The sequence below is a fragment of the Drosophila mojavensis genome, unplaced genomic scaffold (genome assembly GCF_018153725.1).
Source record: "Drosophila mojavensis isolate 15081-1352.22 unplaced genomic scaffold, ASM1815372v1 contig_80, whole genome shotgun sequence".
Classification (NCBI taxonomy): Eukaryota; Metazoa; Arthropoda; class Insecta; order Diptera; family Drosophilidae; genus Drosophila; species Drosophila mojavensis.
In genome coordinates, this window is record NW_025318906.1 from 10,350,915 (window position 1) to 10,372,637 (window position 21,723).

The 21,723-nt window shown below is 37.1% G+C and overlaps 1 protein-coding gene across 3 annotated transcripts in view; it reads right to left on the reverse strand.

The window, feature by feature from the left end:
- Window positions 1–21,723, reverse strand: part of LOC6579378 — a 91,946-nt gene that overhangs the window by 2,389 nt on the left and 67,834 nt on the right. The window lies entirely within an intron of this gene.

Below are 21,723 nucleotides of genomic sequence, written 5' to 3' on the forward strand. Positions count from 1 at the left end.
TTCACCACCTCTGACGCACACACACACACACATAATACACATTGCTGTAGCCACAAACTTTCAGCAAGGACAAAATGCTCTGCGGAAGCTGTATAAATAAAGATTTAAAAACTTTGCCCGCTCGACTCGGCTCGCTTGGTCGGTCGGCTCTGGGCTGCCCATCTGTCCCATACATCTGCAGTCATCTACATATACATTCAGCTTTAGCTCTGCTCGCCTTTTGCGCATTAAAGTAATGAAATTGCTAACGGAAAACGGAAATGGCTAAATGCTCTTGAATACCCTACACATCAAATCGAGCAAATTAGAATGTCAAGTGGCTTGAGCAAGCAAATCTGAGCAAATAAGCGAATGCAGAAATGAGTTTAAAGTAATATTAGCTCTGTGATAAGGCAAGTTAAGTTAAGGTAATTTATATATACATATAAAAGGCATGGACATATAATATAATATAATGTTTAAAAACTTTACAAGTTTTGCTACAGTTTTAATTTGTTCACTTTGTTGCACAGCATCAGCATAAAACATTTCCAGCTAGCTTAACATGCCTAAATTAAATGTATTTAATTAAAATTTCCATAAAATTCGATCATATTTTGTTTGCATATTTTAAATGTTTTTCGTTGCTTTACAGTTGCATAAATATTAATATTTAATCAATTAAAAATACGTTCAGCTGCCTGCTTAAAAAAAGTGTAGCATACATTTGTGCGCTGCGTTGCATTGAAATCACATTGCAGCTTCGAGCGAGCTAAGCAGCTTAATAGCATCAAGTGAAGTGCAGGCAACAATTTAATTTGCGTGCCACAATTGCAGCACTAAAAAATTACATAAAACGAAAGCCATTTGTTGCGGATTTTCCGCATTGACATTTTCCATAATGCAGGCAAAATGACAGCATTTTCTTTTTGCGCTTTTTCTTTCTTTCCTTTTTTTTTTTTTTGCTGCTGCAGCAGTCGCATCATATTTTTAATCGCGTCCATCAGTTCAAATCCCGTTCGCTTAATCCGCAAGCAGCTTGACGCTGGCCATGGAATTCACCTGGCCATCAGTCAGAGGCATGTGGCGGCCAGGGCCATTGCCTATGGCTCCGCCTCCGCCTCGGTCGCTCAGCTCAGCTGGAGCCACAGCGGCAGCGGCAGCTGCAGCCACAGCCACAGCCGTGCCATAAGCTGCACAAAGCTTGCCGAAATGAATATGCAGCAGCAACAACTACAACAACAGCAACAACATCGCCAGCTGTTGCCACAATTTAGTGGCCTGCGGGCCAACAGTTGCAATTTATATGGAAAAGTGAGCCGCAGCTTTCTGGCTTGCAGCGCCAGCGACTGTTTTTATTATTCCTACTAAATAGGGCCGCAAATAAATATGTTTTCATTCAAGAGCTTCATAAAAACACAGCAACGAAATTGCAATTAATATTACAGACAATATATTACAAAATGGAAACAAATATGCGAGTAGAAAATGTAAGAGAGAATAATTACCAAGGGTTCACTTTAAAAATATTAATTGTATTTAAAATATTTGTAGGACATGTAAAGTCGTTATATATCACTATTTAGTTTATCATTTTTATAAAATATAAATTTTTTATTTTTATTTATAATTCATTCCATTTTATTTTAATTTTATATTTAATTTTGGGTTTTTATTTAATTCATTTAATTTAATTTATAATTTAATGTTTTTTATATATTCATTTTTAATACTCTATTTATTTTTTTATTTATAATTCATTCAATTTTATTTTTATTTTTAGTTGGACTAGTAAATTTTTACTTTATTATTAAATTTAATTTTTTCTACTTTATTTATATATTTAAATCAAGAATAACATTCATTTTAAATTTACTATTTATTTTTAACTTTATATAATTTTTTTTTTTATAAAATTTTCCTTTTTTTAATCAAAGATCATAATATTGTTTTGTATAATTTTAGTTATATTTTATATCATTTAAATATCTTAATTAAATGCCAACGAAAATTCAATTTTAACAATGAAACACAAAAATGGAAAAGAAGGCTTATCAATATTGATATCATTCATCTTTCAACTTAAATCGGTTATTTACCCAGCCAATCTATTTGGGCTTAGACAATTTTCCCTTTCTGGCCAACAAATAAAAAAAATAAGGTAAAAGTTAATTGGTGGCAAATTAAGCTGCCAAAACTCTCGTGGCGTCCCACCACGGTGTGCTGCTTTCTAAGTGAAATTGAGAGCATTTGCGTTGTTGCGGCAGGAGTCGTCGGGCTGAGCTCATTTAATGTTCGGCCATTCAGTGGAGTCAAATTGTGGCGACGAGTGGTGCAAAAGGCTTTGGCGGGGATTCCTTGGCAACCTTTCGTCATGTCAACAGTTTTTGGAGCGCTCAATTGTGTGGGCCATTAAAAGCCAAATGCCACAATAAACGCACACACACACACACGCACATGCACACGCACACACGTATATGAAATATTAGTATTAATAACAGCACTTGGCAAATTTCCGTCAGTGCTCATAAAGCACTTTACGCAATGCGGGCCAGGCCAAAGGAAAAGCAGACGAAGGGAAGTGCTTACAATATCTATAAAATGTCAGACACAGAGCGAGTGAGAGAGAGAGAGAGAGGGAGAGCGAGACAGATGCATAGCTAGCAAAGGGAATTGAAACGAAATAAACAAATAAAAATTGACAAAGTTAGCATTTGCATGAGGAACATTTTTTATCAGTGGCAGCCGCAACAGACGGCACAAACTTTTTGTCCCACTGCGGAGCTGTGTGTGTGTGTGTGCCCCACTGATATATGGTTTTTATTTAAAAGCCCCTCCTCTGTATGCGCTGGCACAGTTCATGGCTTTTTATCGCTCTGTTGCTGTTTGCGCGTCTGCCTCGATGCCATTTTATGACACATACAACATTTTCGGCAATAAAAATAACATTTGTTAACGCTTGTATTACATTTATAAACGCACACACATACACACACCTATATATAAACGATTTAATAAAAACAGGATATATAGACAAATATATGCGGAATGTGAGCAGTGCACAAATTTATTAAGCTAAAAGCTAAGCCAGATGAAGAAGTAAAGCAATGTAGAGTAGAATAGAGTAGAGTAGAGCAAATGGTGAATAGCATATATAGATATATATATGTATATATAGATATATATAGATATAGTTATATATATCTATAGTATATTTTTGTATAGAATAATTAAATGAATTACTTTACCCAAGCTGAGCTCTAGACATGAATAAATAGAAATAGAATCTAAGCCCAAACAATGTGTGCAATGCACCTTAAGCATAGCTCTGAAATGAACGTGTGTAAAAAGGTGTACACATGCCTGTAAGCTGTCATGCAGGTGCATGATAAATATGGCTTTAATTTTCCTATTAAATATTATTGTAATATATTTTGCTTAATTTAATTATTTTTCATATTGTTATAGAAAGTTTAGTTTGGCTTTCATATTATATTAAATGCCTTAATATAAAATATAAATATATGTATCAATAATAAATTAAAATTATAATATTACAGCGAAATTTAACAACGACCTTTCGATTTCAGGCTAACAGCAGAGACAAGTTAACAAACAAATTTGAGTAAGCCAAAAAATGTGAAAAATAGCCCACACACTGCTTTAAGCTGACCTTAAGTCCAATAAAAAATTCCAGGAAAATACGATAAAAAAAAAAAAAAAAAACAGATTTATTGTAAAATGCCGCAAAAGCCCTTTCAGAGAGAATGAAGTGAATAGCGAATGCTTTTATTAAATTTTTTAATATACTTTCTTTAACAATATGCGTTGAGTGCAAGCCAAATGCGCTCTCTTAAGGCTTAACAATAATAATAATACTTTTGCAATAAGTCCACTCTCCTCTAGGTTCACATTTATAAAAGAATTCCGATTTTTACCCCGCTAAAGTTTTGCAATTTAAATTATTCACAGACCAGAAAGCAGACCAGACGAATGGAAGGTCTCGGCATAAAAGCCAAAGTTCAAATTAGCAGCAAATCGAAATATAATTTATGTTGGCATACTTTCAGCGATAAACATAAATCAAGCAGGAGAGTGTGTGAGTGTGTGTGTGTTACATTTATACATGTATACATTTATTTACGATGTGTTTAACGCGTCAAATCAGAGACGCAAATTGTTTGGGCCAGAGTATGCAGTAAATGTAGGTAATTGCAGGCACGTTAAGCTGCCCTGTGCCGGACATTAAAGGACCTTGCATAGTCCTTGTCGTCGTCGTTGTCGTCTGACGTGCATAAAAAGCATAATGAATGCCCAGCAAATTATACGCACACACATACACACGTAAGCCTGACTTCGATCGTATGCTGCAGCCAATTACCCACTCACACACACACACATACACACATACACGTGGCAGCGTCCTGTTCGCTTTAATCTAACTCATTAGCAGCGACACTTTAATTAATATGCCCAGGCGACTCGCTCGTCCCATCAGCAGACGACGCGACGCATCATGTGACAGCATCAGCATCGAAGTCCAGCAGGAAGTACCTATCTCTATCTCCCTCTCTCCCTCTCTCCCTCCCTCTCTCTCACTCTCTCTGACTGCCTCTGTGACCAGCAAATGAATTGCTTACCAGCTCACCATAAATGCAAATTTATGACAATCATTACGTTAACGTCACGCTCACGTTAATGTTAACGCTTACGCCACTTTTACGTCAAGTTTTAATGCGCATTAAAATTCTTTTGCAACTTGATTTAATTAGCGCGATTTGCACGTGACAGCATTTAGCCAGCATTGATAAATTGAGCGAGAAAACTGACCAGAAGTCAACACTAAATGAATTAGCTGAAGGATAGGAGGTAGAATATGATATAGATAGATATGATTTATCTCTTTAAGATGAGAAGTTCGACTTGAAGTTATATCAATGAACTATGTATAGAAAGCTGATGTTGTTTAAATAATATGTAACTTAAAGCATTGCCTTCTCCTACATCTCTTATACCAACAACCTTAAAATATCTTTTATCGTTTTTCAACTGGGTTACTATAACTCTTATTTAATTATTCCCAAGAATATTTTACAAATTTTTATATTAAATAAAATACCAGAGTATGCTTCATAGATGTCTTCTTCTTCTTCTGTATCTAAAATAGTAGTTGCCCATATTAAATCGAGTATATCCAACCCTACCAACCCATGAAAAGCTTCTCCAAGTCTTTACATTAAACTTCATTGAACCTTTAATATTATTATGCCATTATTTCACTTACTTCAGAGTAAGCTCACTAAAAATCTTTAGGAAATCAGCTTTTCTTAGTCCTTCGCAATCCCATTTCATTTCATTTTTTACTTTCACTTCGAATTCTTTACAAATATTTCCAGATCAGTGCGCTGCAAAATAGTTTATGCGCCATCCGCCCCGTTGGCCCGCCCAAATCCATTGTGTGGCTGGCTTCTGTTGTTGTTGGTTTTATTGTTTTTTCTGTTGCTTCTGTTTTGTTTTTTAGCTTTACCTTGGAGGCTTTCAAGTCAATCCAATAAGCGACAGAAACAACAGGAGCTGACAGGCAACATTGTCCTCGCCGAGAGAATCCGCTTAGCTCGCGTTGCAATTGTTGTAAAAGCAGCTCTGATTGAAAGCGAGCCATAACAAAAATACAACATTGTTGCTACAGTGTGTCCTGTGTGTGTGTGTGTGTGTGTGTGTGTGTGTGTGTGTGAGATAAAACAAAGCGCTTGCCACACATATGTACGTTGCACGCCACAATCTGGTGGCAAGCTCTGCAAATTTAATGATGTTTCGCAGCAATCGAACCGCAGACAAGTTGTTGCCAACCAAGAAGCGATTAAATACACTCGAGAGCAAACAGAGAGAAAAGGGAAGAAGAGAGAGAGAGAGAGAGAGAGAGAGAGAGAGAAAGACAGACATGAATAATGAAATGTCATATAAGAGCTGGCTTCCAGGATGCGCAGGACCTTCGCCTGCATTTGAGCTTTCTATCTGCAAGTTATTTGTGCAAAAATTGAATTTCAATTCTGTGCGCAATCGATCCGATTCCTCGCAACTATTTGTGCACAAAAAACCAGCTGCGAGTTACAATTGTTTTCCTTTTTTTTTTGTTCATTTTTAAGCGGCTTATTCAGCCTTTCATTTTGCTATTTACTTTCAAGACAAACCGCAAAATTATGCAATGCAAGCTGATTTATGCTAAGTACTTGAGATGAAATTAAAGATGGACAAAGAGCAAGACTCAGTCGAACATAATTGAGCTCTATATACATATGTATATATATATGATAGAAAACTAAAAAAGATAGTCAGAGAGTCAGTCAGTTCCTTATATTGAAGAACTATCCTTGCTTACATCCAGTATGCTAACATTTAGCTGAGAGTGCATTTTACTTTGGGGAGCCTCGCAGTTGGCACCTGCATGATTGCATGGAGTTTGTAAAAAATCCCTTAGCAAATTTTAAGAGTCCCTTTAGCGTTGTCCTCAATGCATTGACAAGTGAAGTAGAGAGAGAGGGAGAGAGAGAGAGAGAGAGAGAGAGAGAGAGAGAGAGAGAGAGAGAGAGAGAGGGAGAGAGAGGGAGAGAGAGCGCAAGTAAAAGCAAACATATTTGAATCTCTTTTTAATGGGCATTGAGGCGTTCCTAAAGAACCGTATGCAGTCCCTACAGTGAATACTGTGATGATGTACTGCAATGGCGAAAACTTTGTATTACTCAATAGCTGACTGCATATTTCCTTACTGTTGCTGCTGCTGTCTCTCTCTCTCTCTCTCTGTCTGCCTCTCACTCTCCTCTCCACATTTTCTCATGGCTTACAGAGTAACTCTCAGTCAGGCATTATCACATTTTCATATATTTTTAGCCTTTTTCCCATTTCATTTCAATTCACTTTTCTGGCCATTCGACGGCAGGCAGCAGCCATTAATTTCCGTTTAGTCGCAGCATCCGGTCTAGACGCAGCCTCGATATCGAGTCCATTGAAGAAATTTGCATTTGTTTTTATGCAAATTAACAAAATTTCGTGCAGCATGTTAAACGCATTAAATATTTGTATGCAAATTACAGAAAATGCAATTGAATCGAATTGAAGGGCGAATGTCTTTAAATTGCATTAGTCCAACTACTTGAGTAATTGCAAATGCATTACAATTGTGCAATCAGCAGATAAATGTTATCCCAAGTGACGACAGCTCTTCAAGAGGGCGCACAAAACACGTGTCACGACAACACCCAATGCGATGAGTATGTGAGTGTGTGTGTGAGTGTGTGTGTGTGTGTGTTTGTGCCGAGTATGTCTCTATTGCTTGAGGCAATTGCATTCGCAGCTAGCGTCAAAAAGTCAAAAGTCATCAAGTCAACGTTGTCGACGCATCGCATTGCGTTGCGTTGCGTTGCGTGTTGCCAAATGCTCTCAACTGTCTTTGAGCTGACACACGCACACACTCATACGCACATGCACACGCAGCTGAGAGCTGTGCATTAGTGTTGTCAGCTCTTGAGCTGCCAATTTCATTTACTCAAAGTCTTCTTCTAAGTATTTCTTCCAAGTATTCCGCTAAGTAATTCGTCTAAGTAATCTTCTAAGTATTTTCTTAAAAACTTTCCTCTTAGTTTTTCGCCTAAGTATTTCTTCAAGGTCTTTTCTCTAACTATTTCTTTAAAGTCTTTTCTCCAAGTATTTTCTCTAAGTATTCCAAATATTCTCTCAAAGTATTCCCTCTTCTAAGTCTTTAATACTTAGCTGAACGATCACTCACTACACTTCACTTCACCCCACTTCACTTCACTTTACTGCACTGCACGACTGACCCCACCCACCAGGCCTGGGCGACTGAAGAAATGCTGCAGCTGATGCCCTTTATATAGGGCACCTTTCACTCACACACTAAGACACGCTCAAATGTTGAGCTAGGCGCCAGGTAGAGATCGTTTTAGTCGAAGTTTAAATGAACCAATGGGAAGACTCTCTGCTGCTATAAGCACTCTAGCTTCGTTTTACTCAAATATAAATACGAAGTGAATTCTGCTGCACACATATAAACAACTTAAACGATCTTCTGTAGTTCTACTTCGTTCCTAGCTCTTGTTAGGCAGAGAGGCAGAGACTGTGGAGAGATGGTAAGACAGACAGAGAGAGCTATATACATAAAGACATACGAACAGATATATATATATATAGATGGCAGTTTCTGCTGTTCTCTCTTAATAACTATGACTTCTGCAGGTTCTGCCTCAATTTATGTCCATCCCAAACTCATATTCAATGGATCCCTCTAAAATAAGCTAGATCTAGCCGTAAATTGGCTAAGCTGGCAGCACTGCCAAGCATGCAAGTCTTATGCACACACACTTGCACAATCTTGAGCGCGTCAAGGGAAATGTTCATTTTCACTTCAGAAAACAAGTAAAATGTTATGAATTAAAGCTATATGAACTAAGGATACCCTGTAGAAGACAAACATCTCTGTAGATTGAACTATTTAGCTTGATTTTGATATATACAAATAGATATAAATTTTAAAAATTAAAAATTTTATATTAAAATTAAAATAAATCAATATTATATATTCTATTTAATTATATTCATTCAATAAATACATATAAAATGCAAACTGTAGAAGAATAACAAATTTGCAATTAAATTTTCTAATTTTTACCTTATAACAAGGCCAACATTATTATAATATTTTAGTATTAAATTCTCATTATTTTCTATAACAACGAAAGACAATTAAACTATGTGTCTTTTGGCAATTCTTTCATGCAATTGCATTTGCATTTGAGTTAAGAAAATTCCAGGGTATTAGAAGTCATAAGTTGCGTTTGCAATTCAACTTTGTTGAGTGCAAAATTTAATTTAATGCCGAGCTCGTTCGCTGCTAAACGAATTAACATTTTAAATGCATTTTAATTGTGTCGAAGAAGTTGCTAACAAGCAGCGACACATGTGTGTATGTGTGTGTGTGTGTGTGTGTATGCACATTTAAAACTCGTGAGAATTTAATATTAAAATAAAATGAAACAAAAATAAATTCACGCTGCAGCGATAACAACTGAAGCGCGAGTGAAATAGAGGTAAAAGCTAAAGCAAATAAAATTGAAATAAATAAACACAATGCACAGTTACAATATTTGAAAGCGTGTATGTGTGTGTGTGCATATTTGACACGCCATGAAATTGAAAAATACGCGCAGCCAACCCTTCGGGCTATACGCTAAAGGTGTCAAAGTGTGTAAATGCAATTTGGCAGCTTTTATGCTGCTGCTGCTCCTGCTCATGCTGCTGCTACTCCTGCTATTGCTGCTACTACTCATGCTCGTGATGCAAGCTCCTGCAATGTTTGACAGATTGTGTGACGCAAATTCAATTGCAGCAAAATATCAAATAACGCAATTGAATAACACAGCTGACCCCTGCCGGGTGCTTTGACGTCATTGAGCTGAGTTCAGGGGAAAAAAACTATAGCATATTTTGCAGCGCATTTTTGTCAAAGCTTTTCCTTTCATAAATCGTTGTTAGGGCAATGGCTTTAAATTGGTTTTTATGCAACATGTTGCGCATTGAAGCGTTGCAGTTGAAAACTATAAAGCATATAAGTCTAGCAGTTGTATATCTTGGCAGCTAAAGAGGCTTTCAAATGTGAATGGCATTAGCGAGATTTCTTTTTTGCGACGGAGAGGAGATTGCTTAAGCATTTGGCAAAGGTGAATGCAGGAAAGCCTAAAGCTTATTTGATATGAATATCTAAAATGGAGTTGATATAGATATATAGATAAAGGTGTATAGCTGTAGATAAATGAGAATAAAGAATTGTGTAAAATATTTTATTGACGAAATATATTGTTGTATTGTCTCGTTTGTTGAATCAATTACAATATCGAATATCATCAAGCTATTAAAATCTACATACATTCACATATACACCCACACATATGTAAAACGTGCTGGCACACAACACAGCCGGAACAAAAAAAAAAAAAAACCAAACTTTTTCAATTTGAGCCAAGTCAAAGAGAGCTGCCACAAAAGTGCAGCCAAAGTCAAATATGTGGCAATGATATACACATAAATGCATGTATCCGTGGCGGTTTTGTTGCGTTTGTATGTGTGAGTGTGTGTATTGTCTATTTGCACATGACATAGCAGCACCCCCACTGCCATCTCCCTCCCCTCTCTCTCTCTCCCACTGTTTGGTGATAACGCCTCATATTTTGTTATAGTCGAAACTTTGCGCTCGCGAAACTTTTCGACTGTCGGACTATAAATACCAAAAATATTTCGAGCAGCAGCAGCAGCAACAGCAGCAGCAGCAGCAGCAGCAGTTGCCATAGCCCCCACGCACAGCCCACTAAGCAGCTAACTACCCTCTGCGCTGCCTCACCCTGCATTCTTCTTCTTGCCGTTGTAGCACACCCCCAACTATTGAAAAACTTTGTTGCGTTTCTGTTGCAATTCGCATTCGCAAAGTTTTTGCTTGTTTGCAACTTGTTTCTGGTTTCTTGAGCCGCAGCAAGCCGCCCCCAGCCCCCAGCCCCAAGACTTGGGGGCTCTTCGCTGCCAACTAGCTAGCTGTCTAACGATCCACGCTCTGCCTCTCCGTCTCTCTCTCTCTCTCTCTTTCTCTAGCCAACTGCGCATGTCATCAAATATGAGCAGAACTATGCATTTCAAGTAATGCCAAGACATGCCGCTAAAAGTTTAGCGCAAAATAAGAAAAGAAATGAAAAGAAAAGAAAAAGAAATTGTTGTGCATCAAGGATTTTGCTTTATGCCATTTGAAGTTGCAATTTATGAGCGGAATTCAGAGTGTTGCATGCAACGGCAGCGCAGCTGAGTCTGGCTAAGTGTGGCAACAGCTTGCCGTCAGTGTCTCCTCCCCTAAAAGAATTCTAATAACAAGTTGACAGTTAAATTATTTGACTATAAATTATATATCAAAAAGTTTTACAAGTGAAACTGAAAAATCTCTATTTAAATCGAGTGCAATATGGAAGAGAAACAGAAGCAGGTTTCTTAAATTCAATCAAATTTACAATCCAGCTATAATTATCTTTATGTAATTTTTTTTAGGATATAATATATTTAATATATTTCTGTTTCTGTTCTGTTCTTTTTTATACCCTGAACCCATTGAAAATGGGAAATCAGGGTATAATGGTTTTGTGAAAAAGTATGTAACGGGTAGAAGGAGGCGTGGCAGACCCCACAAAGTATATATATTCTTGATCAGCGCGATGAGCTGAGTCGATATAGCCCTGTCCGTCTGTCCGTCCGTCCGTCCGTCCGTCCGTCCGTCCGTCCGTCCGTATGAGTGCGTCGATCTCAGAAGTTATAAGAGCTAGAGAGCTGAAATTTGGCATGCATACTCGTGTGTACCATACGCAGTACGAGTTTGCTTTATTTTTTCGATAAATCATCCGATAACTTTTTTATCGAGAATAATCGAAAAATTGATTTTGTTTTTTTAGCCTAATTTGAACACTTTTAGACCTGGAGTCTTCAAATTTGCGTTGTATATAAAGTTAATGGACACAAAGATTTTGTAATTTACAGATTTTGGATACCACGCCCCCTTCGCCACCAATTTGTAAAAAACGCATTTAAAGTACTAGAGACTTGTGCTTTAAAATGTACACACATATTCACCATATGAATACGCTCTGAAAGTTTTATTAAGATCCTATGTCTACAAAAGAAATTATTCAACAAATAAATTCTCATAATATTGCCCACACTGCAGCGCAGCCCAAGCGCAGTCGCTGCTTACTGCGCAGTTAGCAGAGCGCAGGCTTATGCGTGCGTGTGAATGCATGTGTATGTATGTGTGCATAAAAGAAGTGCAGAATGATTAGAATATCAGCTTAGAGGGTTCAGGGTATCTCCTAGTCGAGCAGTCTCGACTGGAGCCTTCTTACTTGTTTAATATATTCATCAATATTCATCAATCCAATTTCTTTCATAAATCTCTTATTTCTCTTAGACATAATATAATGAATATCTTGAGGTTATTCTCTTTAAAATATTTAATGAATATGAAAATTGGATATATTGTGTATATAATATTCTCTGTGAAATATTTAATAAATATATATATAATATATTTATTTATATAATATTCTTGCTGAAAAATTTGATAAATACTTTGGATATATTTATTTATATTGATAATTAATAAATATGAACTTGGATATTTCAGAAAGAAGAACAGAAATATATTCATAAATCTCTCTAACTTCACCTGTTTCTTTGATTGTTATTGACATTCTTATTACAGCCAAGTCAAGCACATACACATATGCAAAATAGAGCACTACCTGCACTACCTGCACTACCTCAAAAGGCACTCAGAGCCGCAGCCACTCGCAAATATTTCATTAATTAACAGTTTCAATAGCCTAGAAATCATGCTACTGCCTCCACATGGCTCTCATAGCCATAGAACATATTGCCAAACACTAAACTGATTGTCTATCTGCACAGTTCAATTTCAACTTTGACTCCCTGTGGAGATAGTCGCCAGGCGGATGGCATTGATAACTCACTTGATTATCTTCACACAATGAATTATGAGCTCACGTAAGCTTAATTAATCTCACAAAAACTGAAAACTCTGGCAGAAATGCTGCAGCAAAAGAGGGAGAAAGAGAGAGAGAGAGAGGGGAAGGGTAGAGTGAGCTGGTATATACAGGTATAAATTGAGCTAGGTAAGCTGAGCTGCAATTACAATTACAGCTAGCTGGCTGCAGACACTAAAGGACGGCACACTCTGTGCGATTGATTCTGTGGTTAGGTGAGCGGGCACCTGTCCAACAGCCCACGTGCCCACCTGTACACCTGTCTGTTTGCCTGCCTTTATAGACATGTTCAACTCTACATCCGGCTGCAATATCCAAACAGCAAGCACTTCCGTTGCGGCTTACCACAGACAAACACAAAGCAATGCAGATACCAGATAGAGATACAGCTACAGATATAGATATAGCTACGGATACAGTTATGCGGGCATAGCGGTACATCCACTGGCTTGTTCAATCGACGACCCAAGCTCAACTCATTTGCACTTTGCTCTCTCTGTCCATTTCAAGCCAATTGAATAAATATAAATAGCAAAAACAATTCATTAACGCCAGTGAACTTTGCATAGCAAATGAGTCCAAAGTGCCGCTGTGAAAAGTTGTCAACGGAATTGTCAATTTTCCACACGTTAAATTTTGTACGCCAAATCGTGGCCAGAAATCACGTAACGCATTTTAATTTGAATTTGTTTGCTGTGTGTTGTCAAACTGAACGAGCCATAGGGCAGAGGGCGGCTAGCAGAGGGCGGAGGTGGGCAAGCTCGGCTCTCCTTTGTTCTGTTCTGTTCTGTTTGGGTTGACGAGCAGCAGCAGCAGCAGCAGCAGCAAACAGCAGCAGCGGAAATGACGCGCAAACAGCAAATGGCCGCCAACCGGAAATTGCTTTTGCTTGCAGCCCTTTCGAAGTGCTTTTCCATGTCCAACACATTCGAATTTCGAATGGACTCGCTCCAAGAGCAGCGAGTCGCTGCACTGCAATGGAACGTCAACAAGTTCGGTTCATTTCTATTTGCTGGGGGTGCAGTGCGGGTGGGGCTTTTGTTTGCCATGCATACCCTGTAATTAGAAATGTTCGAGGGCTAAACTAATTGTAAACCGTTAAAGGCATGACCAAGCCGATTTCAAGAAATCATATATGATTTATATATAGATCCAGAACATTATATATTCATATGCAGCTCTGACTTGAGCAGAGCTTATCTCAGCTCATCTTAATTGAATTCCCTTTCAGCCTTTCTTTTCTGCTTCACTTCCTCACACAGGGTATCAGTCAGGTCATTCATATCGCAGCACCCAATGTTTTGGGTTTTGTTAAGTTGGACAGCTTGGGTCATTACGTATGTACCGCGAGGCGGGCGTCAGTTGAAGGCCATTTGGTGCGACGTTTTTCGCGCCCGCACAGCCGTAAACATTTGCATTTTATACGGACAACGCGAGCTCAACCCGGATAAGTGAAGAAACAACCTCAGTGCGCTGTGTGGCGTATGCCGGTCACATGCTTCACTTACACGCAAAGCAGCCGACATTTGACGTTTGTTTTGCCCGTCATTTTCAACTAAATATATATACATATATATCTGTATATATTTGTTGACTACAATTACGGCCAAAGAGTCGACGGGTGGTTGGCACTGCGATTGCGATTGCGACTGCGACACAGAGACTATGCCGGAATGTCTTGCTCCTAAGCCAGTTCCAGCAGTTCATGCCGTAAATTGTCGCGGGCTTTTGGGGCCGCAGACGCAGGCCTCCGCGGGCGGCCTGACCAATTTCCAGCTTGGGGGCGGGGCGGTGAAGGCATTTAAATGTTTTCGCCAAAGTAAATATAAATAAAATACTTTAGGTTTTGCCTCTTTCTCCCTCTCTCTCACCCTCTCTCTCTCTCCTTCTCTCTATCACGACGACTGCTTCCACATAAATTGGCCAGCTAATGCTCAGGCGATTGTTTGTTTATGCTTCGTGGCTTAACTCAAAAATAAATGTGCTGCAATATGACTTTGTTACTTCCAGTAGTTCCGATGTGTTTGGCAAATTTAAAGTTGGGTTCACTCGTAAATTGAATAAAAGGAATAAATAGAGAAACTCTTTAAATGTGAGTTTTTATAGAGGGACTTGGGAGCACTGAGCGTATACTAAATATGCTGGAGTTGGGAAAATGTTTGAAGCGATAATATTATATTTGGACATGTGAAAACTAGTCTGATCATGCATGAACAACCTTCATGAGGTTTGATTGTGTTTTTATGAAACTCTTAACCCATTGAAATTGTGAAAATATATGCAGAAGGAGGTGTCAAAAACTCTATAAGATATACCAAATTCTTGATTAAGCTATGGCTATCTAGCCTTGTTCGTCTGTCACCTTATCTTATCTATTCTACTATAGTACCACGAATCAAAGGGACAAGTCCATATATCATTTTTAGTTTATATATAGTTTTCTATTTAACTATATATTTAATTCAAGTTCTTCATTTTTTCCTCTTTAGTTTTCATTCTCAACAACTATTTTAGTCAGACTTTAAATTTATATTACTCTTTTGAAGCGCTTGAATTAAATTTCTTTTTAGCACATATCATCAGCGCTTTTCTTGCGCGTTTATTTTTTTGTGTTCCTTTTTGTTTAGTATATTCTTTTGGCTGCTCATTTTACTAGTTTTTTGCCTTTGAGTGCAAATTGAGATGCGAGCAAGTTGCAGTGCAGCAATTGCTGAGCCAACTCTTTGACTTTGTGCTTGGTCATTGCGTGTAGAAAGTAAGACAGAGAGAGAGAGAGGGAGAGAGATGGAGAGAAAGAGAGAAAACTAACTATGCCATGTACTATAAATACTTAAAATATGTGAATTTAGGGTATGTAGCATATGTGGAATAGCAGCAAAAACAAATGGACGCAGATTCGAATTTTTAGAATTTATAAAACTATATTTGAAACTAATTTAATTTATCTTACTATTTTATATTTCATTAATTTATATACAACTTAAATATTCACATTTTCTGCTAGGGTATTTAAGTTCTCGACAAATTAAAGTCTGATTTTTTGCTCACTTGCTTTTAATTGCCCGCTTTTGGTTTCATTTTTTTTTTAGAACTTTTGGTGCGTCATTCAAAAGGATTCCAAAGCTGACCAGAATTCATGTTGTTGCTGCTCAACATGTGCGCTGCTCTTGTGGCTGTTCTTGTTGTTGTTGTTGCTGTTGTGTTTATGTGGCTTGCAGCTCAACGTAGAAAATACAAATTGCTGCGGCGTTTAATGAAAAGCGAAACGCAAAGCGACAAACAAATTGCAAAATGAGCGCAGCTTAACAAATAGATGAATGCAGGCCAAATGCCATGTGTGTGCAGGTGTAAGTGTGTGGGTGTATGTTTGGGTGTGCCACTGAGCTAAAATGTCAAAGGTTTAAAGCCAAGACATTGTGTACACTTAACACACACATGCACACACACACATGCAGGGACAGACAGAAGGCGTCGCATAAATTTCAATAAGTTGCCTACTTTGCGAGGCGCCGCTGCACTAAACAAGAGTTGCTTGTGCATGTGTGCATGTGTGTGAATGTATGTGCATGTGTGTGTGTGTGTGCATGTGTGGGTGTCATCTAAATTCAGGTCACTTTAGTAGTCAGCTGCGAGTCAGCCTTTTGTGCAACGTCTCAAGCAGCTTTCAGCATTTTAGCGGCAGCTCCCATAGCTGGCAACGTTTTATTGCGTATACGTAACGTTAGGTATACGCCATGTTATGTGCAACAATTTTTAAAGGCAACCGCACACACACGCACACACACACACTAATGAGCGCTAAGTGCGCGTATGCATTGAATATGATTTGGCACTTGAAGTATAAAAACAAGCTGAAGGCAAAACTAAAAGTCTGCCAGGGCAAAGTTTAAAGCTCAACATGTTTTTAGTAGCTGCTGCTGCTGCTGCTGCTGGGGCTGCTGGGGCTGCTGGGGTTTGCCCCTCATCAGAGCTGGCTCCCTGTATTCGTTGGAGCATGTTTAATAAGCAACGCCATTTTTCATGCGCAGTCAACAGAGCAGCAGCTACAACCCACACGGCTGCCAGAGCAGATGACGAGCAGCACAGAGCAGCACATCAACTCTGTTTTTCTACACGCTATGCAAAATGTTGGTGCAGGAGTCTGTCAGAAAACAAAAAGGGGGCACGATTGCGCATAAAGCTCAAGAAATCCATTTACTCAATTGACAAGCTTATCGAGCAGATGATTAGGCAAAAATAAATGCAAAGAAAATTCGAAATTCTAAACACGGATAAATAAACAGCAAATTAAATTGAAATAGAAAACCCGAGCTGCAAATATTCTGCAGAAAATGCCAAGAATTAATAAAGGCTCCAATGTCAATAGAAAATAGATTGCAGAAATATTTTGGGGCATGAAAATATAAAATGAATCAAATTCTTTGGAATAGTGAAAAATTGCAAATAACAATAAAGAAATGAGTTATTCCTTATAGTACATATATATATTTATATTTGTATATACATATATATATGTATGGATTTCAAATGGCAATAAAACAAGAAATAGAAGACAATAAATTTAAAACGTAATGCATTCTGAAACGATTTATGGGTTTTATTGCTTTGCCAACTCATCAATAAACATTTCAAACGTTTCAGGCAAAGGCAAAATAAATACAAGAAAATATCATATTTCTTATGTTTATGGCAATCAAGATTATGAAAAAAAATAAACTATTTTCAATAAAATCAATCTTAGAAATATGAGTATTGATGTATATCTGAGTGTATGAGTATTGATGTATATATTTATATAAATACTAAGCATTCATATATATACATAGAAAAAAAATATTTTATGCAAATATAAGCGTCTTTTGCTTATACCTTGAGAAAAAAAACTCTGAGAGCAGCCTATTGCCTCGGTTATTCAACGAGTTCGTTCGCGATCGGGGTTTTCCACACTTGGTTTTTCTCAAACGTTCGGGTTGAGTTTAGAGAAGGTATTGTAAGTGAATTGAGTATGAGAATGGGAATGTGTATGTGAATGTGTATGTGAATGTGGATACTGATCACATTGACCTTTTGAGCTATTGCTCTTGAACGAATGTCTATCGCATCGCTCTCTAAGCGAGCCTCACACGAATAGTGAGAACCGAAACGAATAGAACCGAAGGCTCCTGCTGAGAGCGAGAGCTATTGATTATAGATATGATAAAAGATTTTTCTGACTATATTGTCAGAGATATGATAAAAGATTTCTCTATATTGTCTGTCATACTATAAACACTCTATTGTCTGTCATACAGCAAAACATTTCTCTTACTCTATTAACTCTGAGCAACAGCATCAATCATAAGCTCTTGTTCTGTGTTATCGAATCATACAGTTCCTTTTATATATTTTTGTTTCGATTGCTGCACTCACACTTGAGGCTATACAACACTCAATCTCCTATATTGTCTCTCATACTTATACTCAGACTGCAAAGCTTTGAATATATTGTCTTTCAACAATATTAGCATCTATCATATGCTCTTACTCTGTGGCTTTCATCCTTTAATATATATTTTTATTTAAGCTTTATTCATATTGTCTCTTCTGTATGCCTCTCTCTCTCTATCTCTCTCCCCTTCTACATGCTATCAACTTCAACATCAACTATTTGCTCTTTAATAACATTACTCTAATCGCATTCCTTTTCCATTTAGTCCAACTGGTAACTGGGAAAAACATCCTTATCCATTTGCTTTGGCTGTATGAGTGTGCTGCTGGCACACATACATGTATATGTATGTGTATGTGTATATGAATTATGATGATGCTGCACAAAAGTGACATGCCATTTCATATCATATACGGAGTATCTACATATTTTTATGCTGTTCTAAACGAATTTGTTGTTGTTGTTGTTTTTGTTATTTGTGGTGCTCTGCGACTAGTTTTGGTTACACTGGAGTGCGGTGGGGCGGGCCATGTGTGGCAGCTCAAACGAATTTGTCAACTCAGTGAATCATAAACAAGCGCAGTTATACATATATGCAGCGCGACATCGTTGAGCCAGACTATGGGATAAACAAATAAACAACCATAAAAACAACTGACGACGTCGACGACGACGACGACGACGACATCGAAACGAATGTAAAAATTGTGTTTGCATTGGAATTTGCGCGTGTAGATTTTCAATTAAGCGCCGGCAGCCGGCAGCAGGCAACGCTGCGTATGTGCAATGCCAGCACATTTTCAGCTTTAAGGAGTTTGAGCTGAATGCGAACTGCATGCACATCAGGGCCTCACAGTTTTAGGGTGTCAAATGCCAGCGGAAAACGACACCCACAACAGCAGCAGTGGGAGAGGGGCAGAGAGGGTGTAGAGATTGGGCTGTAAGAGCTGTGACATTTGTTAGCATTAGGCACGTAGCTAAAACCGGGCAAGAGCTGAGTCCAAGTTGGAGGCTGAGTCATAGAGCAGCAGCAGCAGCAGCAGCAGGACGTGTCGGAAGGAGCACGTAGTGCCAGTGGACATGTTTGAGCGGCAACTGTAGACAGTTTCACGTCTACTTAAGTGTGTGTGTGTGTGTCTGTCTGTCTGTGTGTTTGTGTTTGCGTTTGTAATAAATTTTACCTGCACATAAACAACTAGCGCAGCAGCAGCAGCAGCAGCAAAAACAACAAAAACAAGCTGCAGACTTATTTAGTGCAGCAGTCAAGAAAAACTTTATTTTTTTTATCTAAATACCCTGAAGGGCAGCATTATAATTTGCTCATGCAGCTTGCATCAGCTTAAAAAGCAATAAAGCTTAACGCCGTTGCTATGACTGAAAATACGGAGTTATATCAAACAGTTTGAGCGGGGTAAACATATTTTAATGGAGTTTGTTAATGCAACTTGTTTTAGCTCTTTTTTTTTTTAATTAAGGTGGATATAATTTGCAAATTTAAAATAATATTTTACTTTAATTTATGTAGATTTTAGTCGGAATTTCTGGAGGTTTTTAGATAAGAGTGGCCTTAAGAACTCTTAGCTAAGGTTAATAAAATTTATAATTAGAATCAAAGATAATATAAAAAAAAATAATAATAATAAATAAATAAAAAAAAATTAAAAAATAAAATAAATAAATTTAAAATTAAAAAAAAATTAAATAAAAAAAAAAACAAGTTTTATTTTTTAAAGGATTACATTGTTTTGTTTTTTTTTTTTTTTTTTTTTTTTTTTTTTTTTTTTTTTATCACTAAAAATGTTCCCCTACATTTAAGAAAATATTTGTATGAATTGTGCTCTTAATATATTTTTTTTTTACTTTTTATTAAAATTTTTTAAATATTTTGCAATAGTTAAAATTATTTTAAGCTTTTCCTCTTCAAATAAAAACATATATATCCACATTATATCTACACATATTAAAAATTTGACTAGCCCCAAAATTAGTTTATTCATTTTTTAACACTATATTCAATATATTTTTCATAAATTTGAATACCTAAAACAGTTTTAATTTCCAAAAGGTCAAATATTAGAGCATTTAATCTTCGACTACGAGCGGCGAAATAATATTTATTTGCCGTTTCGGCTGAGTTCGCACTTGTTGTTTTTACTCTAAGCATTCTTACGTGTGAATTACGTTTAATTTATTTATGTGGAACAGCGAAAACAGAAGAAGGTGAAAAAATGGACAGGGGAAATTATGTTCTGTATTAGACACTGGAAATTAAATTCAAGCGTGGCAAGTGCGGCATGTGGCATGTGGAATGTGGCAAGCAGTTCGAAATCATTGCAAGCTTCACTTTTGGCGCTGATTCAATTATTTAAAATGCTGCATGCAATTTTGTGCAGCAAACTACTCAAGGGAAGCAGCCCCCAACGCGCCCGCTTTGCCCCTAAGCCCTAAAATGTAATTTGTTGCTACATGCTGCATATTTGTATAAAGTGATGCGGCACACACACACACAGACAGAGAAGCAGCCGAGCTGCCTGTAAAAAGCATTTACCTGAATTACTTTAACCTGAGCAACAGCAGCAGCAACAGCTGCAGCAGCAGCAGCAACAGCTGCTGCATTAACCCTTTAATGGAACCCAACGAAATTTTCATATTTAAGAACTCAAATTTTCTATGCAAATTGAAATTGCAAGCTAAATTGGAAATATTTTGGAGCTGCTGAAAATTTATAGTTGAATTTGATGCGGCTCTCACGGACTGCGACTTGAGCAGATTTTAATAAATGAAAAGTTTGTAGTTAATTGCGATGAACTATTAAACAGGTAAGAGTAAAGCAAGGACGAGCAAGTGGGGGAAGCTTAAGGATAGGATATATTCGGAGTCAAATATGATCCTTCCTCAATGGAATATATATATAGTGAAAGTTTCTAAATGACTTTTAGGGAAATAAAAATTCTTATTAATAATTTGAAGAAAATCTTCACGTATGGAATATAAAGTCTTTAGCTCTTAAAATTCTTCAATAATGACAAGTCCCTGAGTTGAGGCAGAGCTCGATCGACTCGTATATAAGTACAGAGTCAGCAAATATATATAGTAGAGTCTTATTATAACGACTCCACAATTCGGGTCCCCAGAAAAACATATATCGTCTGCAGTATATAACGACGGTCCCTGAAGCACCGTTATAACTGGATTCTACCATACTTCAAACACTCCACCCTGCCTCTGTTTACACTCCAATAATCGTAGTTTACCCAAACTTCCCATTTTCAATAAGTTTACTTATATATCATTTTAAAAAAGTATAATATAATAAACTCTTACATTTAACTTTGATTTTATATTTTTGAGGTATCACAAAATTTTGTATATAAATCGTGAGCAGGAATAAATATCATTTGAAGGCCGATATTTCAAGGTTTTTCTGGAATTCCCCTTTTGAATGGGTTAAGCCATATAAACTAATATAACTAATATATATAAACTTATATATATATATATATATATATATATATATATATATATATATATATATAAACTAATATAATAAATTTAACTTCAACTTTCTATTTTCTCAAATATCATTAAATTTCCTATTTATTTCAAGTAAATCCCATCCCCATTTCCCCCCTTACTCTTTACAAATAAATTCCATATTTATTTTCCCCCAACAGCTATCCATGGGTTAAACTCTGGTTAAAATTGCCTTGGCTG